At 42.5% G+C, this 10,144-nt stretch overlaps 1 pseudogene; it reads right to left on the bottom strand.

Annotated features, from left to right (window-relative positions):
- Positions 1-7,140: 7,140 nt before the first annotated feature.
- On the bottom strand, positions 7,141-9,383 carry LOC147313395 (uncharacterized; annotated as a pseudogene).
- Between the last annotated feature and the right edge of the window lie 761 nt (positions 9,384-10,144).

Here is a 10,144-nt window from a genome sequence, read left to right on the forward strand (position 1 = left end):
ACTATTAATTTCTGCAAATCTGCAACCCTACAACCCTGAATGGTCGCAGGTTTCTTATATCACTACCAAAGAAACATATTTTATGGTTTCGGCATCAACAGAATAAAATGAAGCCTGGTTAGAAGTAGTCACTTTGGCTAGACAAAGCACCACTTACACTCACTCAATCATCAGAAAATGCAGGGAAAACATGCTACAGTATGGAGAGGAGAAGTTACACCACTAACCTTCAGAACAAGATTCCAAAGCCTGCACCTTTTTTCAATCAGATGCAGTCAGTGTGTTATTACTGTTACTGAAGTCTGAGTTAGAGAGAAAATATTTTGCAGCTCCTTAAAATGTCACTGTTAAGCAAAGTGGCGGCAGTGATGGCAGGAAATAAACCTCAGGGGTCAGCGGATCACCACGGAGACAGTCTCTCTGTCTGTCCTGCTCCTATGTAAACTGTGGTGGTGGCAGGAAGAGATGGATCTGCACGGCCACGGTCTCTGAGGAAGCCCTCATTGCCATGTAGCTCAACCTCCCAGAGAAACCTGATCTGAATCCAATCATGGCCCCCGTCTGTATATGCTTTCTGTGAACAGCAGTCACCCAGGAGACCGTCTACTGCTGGCCTCTGTCTACATGAATCTAATGCGAATCAATCTTCTGCTGCTAGACTCATCCCACTGGCAAACTGGATTTTTACACAAATATTTAGAACATGTTGACTGTTCTGTTTTATGCCCCAAAAGCTAGAATTTCTAAAGGTTTTGGTGATTAGTCACAAAATAACCTTTTAATTCTTTTTTTTCCATGCTGAAGCTACATTTAAGCTTTTAACTTCTAATGGGTTTCAAAGGTTTTAAAAACTATATCATGCAAACTCTGTGGTTATGATAGTCTGAGAATAATATTAAATCAGACTGACTACTTTTCCACAGATAGGGAGAACATTCAATTTAAACTTTAAGAAATTACATATCAGGTCAGTAAAAATTCATATTATCCTCCCTATGTTCTAAATTTAAACCCAGCCTCAACCTTTACTTAACACAAACTGAGCTAAAATGCAGAAGTAGTGTGTGAAAAAAAAAAGTACATCCCATGACTGAACAGTTTGTAGAACCACCTTTAACATTCCAAACACTGCTTCACATCATTGAGGACTGTGGACATTAGTTTACACACAGCTCCCTCAAGGTCCTCCCACAGTACTTCAGTCTGGACTTTTGGTTTTTGCAGCATCTTGATTCTTTTCAGCCATTCTGACGCAGCTGATGCTGGTGAGCTTAAAAACACTGTACTCTTGCATGTTACAGTGGACTTTTTTGAGAATGAGTATCGCTATGTGTTTAATAAGCATATTGTTAGTTTTTAAAATCTGTTGTTTAAAAATAGTCTTATTGAAAAGAGTAAATATTAGGGGTGCAACGATATTCGTATCGATATTGAACCGTTCGATACAGTGCTTTCGGTTCGGTACGCATATGTATCGAACAATACAAAATTTTTAATTTATTTGATCAACTTTCCTTCTGACGATGCTGTCTGTGTTGAGCGCTCAGTGAATCTGCGTTCGACTACTCCGCTTAGGCTCGACAGACAGCGCGATCGGTGGTAGCTTGTTAACGGAGATTTGCCGTGTTGTGGCGTTAAGGTCATTTCAACGAGATTAACCTGAAAGCACTAGTGGGAACACAACGAATATGACTGCACATTTACGCCGACATCATCCTAGTGCAAAGACAAGTGGAAGCAGAAAAAAAACAAGCAAGCATGCTACTAACTTTAGCCGAGTCATTTAGACAGCTGTTAGCACATGATTCTCCTTATATGTTTAATATGCTGCTGAGAATATAGCCCAGAAGAAGCAGATAGTATAACTTTTATTTTGGAAAGAGACATTTCTCTGTAATAAACTCTCTTTTCCAAAGATGAGTGATTCCTCAATCAGATACAGGGCTTGCAATATCGCTAGCCCGACGTCCCGGGGCTAGCGATCTTTTCAGTCGGGCTACCAAAATCTATCTCTGCCCTGCCCGTCGGGCTATTGTAGGAAGAAAAAATATATGTCAATGCTTTTGCATTCTTTCAGAAATGTAGCTGCACTCTAAGAAATAAAACGTTGGATTTAATTGACAAAGTTAAGGCAATCTTTTCCACAAAACCTGGTCAATTAAACATAAATCAATATGGTTGTTATCTGCAATTTCAATGGTGATGTATATCAGAAGTGAAATTGTTCTATAAAAGCAACAGCTTTCCTTTTGTTGTTACTATTTAACACCATTAATTAAAATTTAAACACTTTGTTCATTTTATTAACTGTATCGCTTTAGGTTCAATTGACAATATTAATTTGAATTTAATGGCACCATTTAGATTGCATTTTGGACCTAATTAATTTGATTAATTATGATTTAATTAATAGTTTCATCTATATGCTAAATGTTTAGGTATCAACAAAACATGTCTAGAAAGGTTCCTGAGTTGTCATCTATACATTGTAATTAGGTGTTTGGACCTTTCAGAAGTCTTCAGCAAAGGTCTAACACTTAACTACAGAGTACAGGTGACAACTCAAGAACCTTTTTACACTTGCTCACACGTTACCATTCATAACATTCAAGATCCTTGCACTTCAATAGAAAACTCTTACACCAAAGCTTACATAAAGTGTAAATGCAAAAAGGGTGCTGCATCAACAACTTTATTTACGGTGAGCCTTAACAAGGCAAAGCTTCTACAGGGAACAACACCGCGTAAGGCAATATTAAATGCTTAAAGTGCATGACCAAAATTTAAACATTGGAAACAACTTTCGAGTTACAACTTGTGATTATAGTCAGTACTGCAGATTTACCACAGCTACTTAAAAATCACTGTATGTAATGCAATTACAGAAAATACTTAAGTGACACAAAAAGGTAAAAACGATTTAGTCCCCAGTTATAATTCTGAATCAGATTTTTGTAAGTTTTCTATTATATAATAAATTTTACAATAAAAAAATGCATATAGCAAATCTCAAAATATTCTTAATTAAATGCTAAGACCAAAAATCCAGTACTTAACTTGAGTACAGGTGACAACCTTAGAACCTTTTCACATTTGTTTGCACATACACTTTAACATTTATAACACTCAAGATCCTAAAATAAGATTTTTGGCCGTTGTCGTTTTGCTTGGGGGGGGGGGGGCTCTTCAACTCTCAATGACCTATTAAATAAAAGTGCAATATCTTTGACACCGTAGCAAACAAACGGAGCACTAACCACCCAGTATACTTGATTTTATTTTTGGGGGCAAGTGGGGGTCACCTTCAGAGGTCTCTTTGAGACTTGATGCGCGAAGATATGCAAACTACGCAGCTAGCGGTTCTCTTCAGTGAAACAGACGAGCATGGACTCCTCAACAATCACTGCACATGTATCCCAATTCTTGTTCGGGCTAACGTTCTCCTAACTTGATAGTGCAATAAAACAAATAAAATAAGTGTGCTATTCGGAGTTCGAATGAAATTTTAAACGCAGATGGGACAATATTCAGATGTGCAGTAACATCGAATATGCAAATGAATGTTTCCAATGCTAGCAAAATGCTACAACCTACAGAACACATACTGCTCACATATTTACCGGAAAAATATACGCCATATATTATCACAAAGTACTAGTTAAATTATATTCTATTAAAAATAGGAAGAAATTACCTTAACTCCAACGGATGAATCGTGATTAATCCCTCTTTCCAGACACGTGGCCAAAGCACACTGTGGCGTAGGTGAAGAAGGTCAATGCGTATGCGCGAAGATATTTTTTTTCATTCTCTGCGCATGCTCAGAAAGGATGTGGAAAGGGCTCTTTGGATTTAATTAAATGTGTTCAATAAATTGGAAATATCAATATTATTTAACATTAAAACGGTATAGAATTAATTAAATCAAATTTAAAAATATTAATTACACCCATAAGATTGACAATTTTAAGTATATTGAACATAAAACTAAGAATTAATTTTTGAAAAGCCCATGTTTCATTTCTTAGAGTGATGGGTAATTATGTCATTGGCATCGGTGAGCCACTGTCAATATGTGACATATTGAAATCGCGTTTGAATTTGCGCTTGTTTTTTTGCTTTCACTTTGCAATGACAGCACTGATCTGTGAGTGATGATAATTTGTGCACCAATTCCTCTGACATCGTCTTATTAATTGGTAGCTTACTATGCAAACATGACAAGTGAAATCTCCCGCAGCTTAAACATGTGAGAGGTTGATCGCGCAGAGAATCGCTGAGCTTATGTGAGTGCGTGTGTAAAAGCAGCAGGATATATATTTGACTACGATGACCTTCACAGACAGATATATATTTTAGTTCTGCTGAGCCAAATAAGACAGGTCAGGGTGAAGAAGTGACAGCCAAAGAAAAGCTTACCACAAAATGGAGAAGTTATGACAAATCAGACTATAAGGCAAAAAGAAAGTGCAGCTTTATGGTTTCATGGACAAAAGAATTTCTGTGGCTGCAATATGATGAGCTAAATAATAACCAGGGCTGCACATAAGTGGTCCGCAGGTGCGCATTCGCTGTCAAAATAAAAAACACGCACAAGGGTTAGGGTTAAATTTAAAAACTGTACTTTTGAGTTAAAATATATATTTATAATTTTAATAAATGACAAATAAAAAATGCATGAACATTTTTTTTGTATCGAAAAAATATCGAACCGTGACACCAAAGTATCGAACCGAACCGTGAATTTTGTGTATCGTTGCACCCCTAGTAAATATGCATTTTTTTCTCAATTTCAACAATTCATTCAAGTGTAAAATTGCAAAAATGTTTGTACAGGTTGTGACAGAAAATGGATAGATTCATCCCATGCTTTGATCCTTGGCTACATATGAATATCTGTGCTAACACTGAATATAAATTTCTTCTCAGTGTGTCTTATAACAGTCCTATTTTATTATAATTGGGCTCTGTATTAAAACCAAGGTATTTAGATGTGTTTCTTTTTTCTATTTTTTTTTTTTTACATATTATTTTTCTAGATTTATGATCCTTTTCCATGCTTTGGCAGTTATGTTTTTCAGTGGTTGTAACGCATTCTGGGTTCTGGGAATATTTTGCTTCTAAGACTGAAACTGTTCTCCTGTGTTGCAAAATGCGTGAAAGGTTATGGCATGACTGCAGACAACACATCCTTTCAGATTGTGGTAATACAGCGGTGGTGGAGTAGACTCAACTAGGCCTTTTTAGGTAATAAAAGGAAGTCACATGAAACATATGGAGTTATTTTTTCATTCATGTCATGTGGATTCATTCAGTGAAATGTCTCACTCTGGACACTGTCTGAGTTTTTGAGTAGGAGAGATCAAGTCACACAGATCCAATCTGATAATGGAAGCAACCTAGTTGGTACAGAAAGTCAAGTGTAAAATGACATTACTGAGAGGAACCAAAACAATTCAGAGAAGATTCATGTTTGAATAGTGGTAAGAATACACACCTCTGGAGCGGGGGTTGCAAGTTCAGTTCCCAGTAAGGGTTCTGGCTAGACCCCCATGCTAAAAAACAGCCCTGGAGTTGCGTGGCTGCATCTGCAGCCTGTCTGCAGTTCAGGACACACGCATTTCACTATATGTTGTACTGTGTATATGACAAATAATATTTGTATCTTTGGAAAACAGCAGCAGGGTACAAAAAATGTTTTTGAAAATTATTCAACTACCTATGCAACTGTATAAACTATTCAGGTACTGAATGCCACCTCAGGACCAACAGCACAGGAGGTGGATTTTGTTAACGCAGACCCTGACCGATCTGATATGAAAATCCAATTCTTGATAGTCCTCATGTTCTACTTGGACAAAATTTTAGATGTGATGCCATTCCTGAAACAAGCCTATCTATCCTTTTTTATTAAGGACTGGGATCTATATCTAGGAGTACACTGGCTTGTAGGATAAAGTTGATGAGCCATACCATGAAGCTCACCATGTCTTTATGGATCAAGATAAAGCATCTGATCAGGTGTCAAGACAGGAACTGTAGCATTGCATGAGGAAATCAATAGTGACAGAGAAGTCTAAAGAGGTTGAAAAAGAATGCAACTGGACCTTAAGTTTGTGAAGACATTTCACCTCTCATCCAAAAGGCGTGGTCGCTTTGGAGGTGGACTGCCCTCACCTGCAAAAGGTGATATCACCTTTGATTTGGGTTAAATCATGTCTCTGAGTAAGAATATTCCAAATATAGTTGTCTACTAGGGTAGCCAATGATGGACTGGTCGTTATTTAGGGATTTTCGACTCTAATTGAGCACTTTATGCGCGCATTTTTTTGACACCAAAGTGCTTTCTAATTTTCACACAATTTGAGCAACTTGGGGTTCTGGTCAAAGGATATTTAGGTATACAGACTGGAGGAGCCAGGGATTGAACCAGCAACCTTCCGATTAAAATTCAAGAATTCTAAAGAAATAACATGGAGCATGTGCTAAATAGATTCCTTTAAATGCAAATATTCCGTGTTTATATGACGGAACATGGCATTTGCTGACTAATTAGTCAATCAGTTAATCATTTCAGCTTTGACTAGGAGAACAAGTTAAAAAAAATCTGAGGCCTGTGGCTCAATCACAATTTTTCATCTCAGTAGGGGGATTCACCATATGATCTAGGATGTGGTAGATTTCTATGATAAAAATGTTTGGGAACAGATGGTGGCTGTCTAACTGTCACGTTTTTTGTCACAACAAATCGTTGGGTTACTTAACGTAATCCCTGGTTCTTTGATAACAGAGTGAGGTGTTTCACTATGGGAATCGCCTCGGCGTGACCAACTACGGAAGCTCCAATGACACCACGTCTGTCTATGACAGACCTGTCGAGCCGTGCTCAGGGCTCCGCCCCCTCGTACTAACACAGCCGACCAGCTCCTCCTAACTCATTCCAAGCAGATTTCTTTCCGTGCCTAAACAAGGAGGGAAGTGTTGGTGAAACACCTCACTCTGTTATCAAAGAACCAGGGATTACGTTAAGTAACCCAACGTTCTTTTTCTAACTTCGCTCAGTGTTTCACTATGGGAGATATGGCCCACTCCCGGATTGCACCAGCTCCCGAAGCTACTCTCCAGTGCTACTCCAGGATCTCAGGTCGAACCTGAGGCACCAGAATCCAGCACCGTCTGAGCCAGGGATGACTGTGCAACATCCAGCCGATAAAACCGGACAAACGTGCGCGGCGTAGCCCAGCTTGCTGCCGCACAAATATCCTGGACTAATACACCTCTGAACAACGCCCAGGATGTGGCCACACCCCTAGTGGAGTGTGCTCGGAGTCCTGGGGGGGCCTGCAAGCCCTTACAGCTATAAGCCAGAGCTAAGGCCTCTACAATCCAATGAGCTAGTCTCTGGTGTGATACGGGCCTGCCCTTGTGAGGGGAGGCCCAGGAAACAAACAGCTGATCCGACTTCCTGAATCCAGCTGTTCTGTCAACATAAGTCCCCAAGGCCCGGACAGGGCACAAAGTGTTCAGCCTCTGCTCCCTCTCGGAAGAGAATGGAGGGGGGTGAAAAGCTAGGAGCTCTACTGTAGAGCACCTGTATGATGTTTCCAACACTTTAAGGACAAAGGCTGGGTTAGGCCTCAGGAGTGCTTTAGTGAGTCCCGGGGCCAACTGTAGACAAGAGGGGTGAATAGACAGAGCCTGTAATTCACTAACTCGCTTGGCTGTGGTTAGAGCCAACAGCAGAGTGGTTTTAAGAGAGAGAAACTTCAACCCCACTGCCCCAATAGGCTCAAAGGGGTGGTGGGAGAGGGCGTCTAAAACGACTGACAGATCCCATAAAGGGACCAGTGGTCTAGAAACTGGGAGCGTTCGACGCGCCCCTCTCATGAAGCGACCTACAAGGGGGTGCTGCCCAGCAGGTTTATCACCAAACCCCATGTGGCAGGCTGAAATAGCTGCTAAATAGACCTTTATAGTGGAAAAAGCTTTCCTTTTGTCCAGCAAGTCTTGAAGAAAACACAACAGCTCCACCACTGAACACTGAAAAGGGATAATCTGCTTTTCATGGCACCACTCTTCAAAAACACGCCATTTACTGCTGTAAATGGAACGAGTGGAGGAGGCTCTGGCATTCTGAATGGTCTCAATAACCTTCGGAGGCATGCCTGCTGCCTTCAAATTCCACCTTTCACGGGCCAGGCCCAGAGAGCAACCTGGTCTGGATGGGGATGGTATATCTCCCCCCGCGCCTGAGACAGAAGGTCCCTGCGGATGGGGAGTGGCCATGGCTCGTCCACCAGAAGCTGGATGATTTCTGCTATCCAGTGTTTGGATGGCCACCGTGGAGCTATTAAAGGTTTTTAAGAGTTTTTGGCCATGGATGGGCCAGCGCATCCACGCCCAGTGGCGCGTGTGCGTCTGACAGGGAGAAAAACAGGGGGCACTGTGTGTTTTCTCGCGAGGCGAAGAGATCTACGGCAGCCCGGCCGTATCTCTGCCAAATCTGCTCCACCACCTGTGGGTGAAGCCTCCATTCTCCGAACAGTGGATTTCCTCTGGACAGGAGGTCCGCCCCCCTCTTCAGAATTCCTGGCACGTGAGTTGCCCGAAGGGAGAGGAGCCGAGTGCTGCTCCACATAATTATTTCCCTGGCTAACCTGTGTAGCTGCCGGGAACGGGTGCCGCCCTGGCGGTTGATATAAGCAACTACAGTGGAGTTGTCTGTTTTCACTAAAACATGTTGACCCCGGAGATACGGCAGAAAATGCCTTAAGGCTAGGAGCAACCTCTCCAGCACATTTATGTGATTCAGAGTGAGTCTCTGTGACCAAACGCCATTCACTGCTCTGCCCATCATAGTTGCACCCCAACCTGACAGGGATGCATCTGTGGTCAGCGTCACCCTGGATGATACTGCCCCGAGCGGTACCCCCGCCGCGAGAGCTGTCGGGCTCCTCCAGGGCCGGAGAGCCGAGATACACGGCTGCGTTATTTTTACACCACAACTGAGATGTCGGCGAGGGCACAGCTGCAGAGAAGCGACCCACCGCTGAAAATCTCTCATCATAAGCAGCCCCAAGTGTACCACCGATATCACCGAGGCCATGAGGCCAAGGAGGCGGAGACAGAGTCGGAACCGCACGACTTTCCCCAGCTGAAAACGGGAAAGACAGTGAGTGAAGGATGCGATCCTCCGCTCTGAAAGTGCGATACGATAAGAGATGGAGTCTATTCTGAGCCCCAGATACTCTGTAAACTGTGCGGGTTCCAAGTGGCTCTTTTCCAGGTTGATAGTGAACCCAAGCTCCGTGAGGTGATTCACCACCACCTCGGAGTCTTTGATCGCCTGCTCGCGCGATCGTGAGCATATTAGATAATCGTCTATGTAAGAAAATATTCTGATGCCGCTGTTCCTTAACGGAGACAGCGCTGCCTCCACACATTTGCTGAACACCCTCGGAGCTAAGGATAGCCCAAATGGGATAGTTTGAAACTCGTACGCTACGCTCTGATAAGCGAACCTGAGATATTTCCTGTGTGGAGGATAAATGGCGATGTGAAAATATGCATCTGATAGGTCGATTGTAACAAACCAATCGCCTGTGTGAATTGAGCGACAAAGCGTCTTGTGTGTGAGCATTCTGAACGTGTACTTTCTCAAATGCTTGTTTAACACACGTAGATCCAGAATAGGACGGAGCGACGTTCCGTCCTTTTTCGGGATGAGGAAATAGCGGGAGTAAAAGCCCTGCTGAGCTTCTTCGCTCGGAACCGCTCCGATCGCCTGTTTGTGTAACAGGGAGGATATTTCCTCCTCCAGCACATTCGCTGAATCGCGACTGGCCACAGAAGCTAACACTCCGCCGAATCTCGGTGGTTTTGCCGCAAACTGTAATCTGTAACCATGGGAAATGGTTGACAAGACCCAGGGATGAACTGCGCATGCTCGCCACCGCTCCAGCTGCGCTGCGAGCGGGCCTCTGAAGAAGCGGTAGCGTGACGTCACCCCTGTCTCCCGGAAGGAGTTGGGGCTGTCCCCCTCGGGAAGAGCGTGAGCTCCCCCCGCTTGGAACAAAGACAAATTGCAGTGATTTTCTTTTGTTTTTATTTTGAAACTGGGGGACATTCTGCCCTTGGCAAACTG

This window comes from Aulonocara sp. 'chitande type north' Nkhata Bay, linkage group LG15 (assembly GCF_057382095.1).
Source record: "Aulonocara sp. 'chitande type north' Nkhata Bay isolate Kocher_YH1m ecotype deep benthic linkage group LG15, A_spYH_male_GT1.1, whole genome shotgun sequence".
NCBI lineage: Eukaryota > Metazoa > Chordata > Actinopteri > Cichliformes > Cichlidae > Aulonocara > Aulonocara sp. 'chitande type north' Nkhata Bay.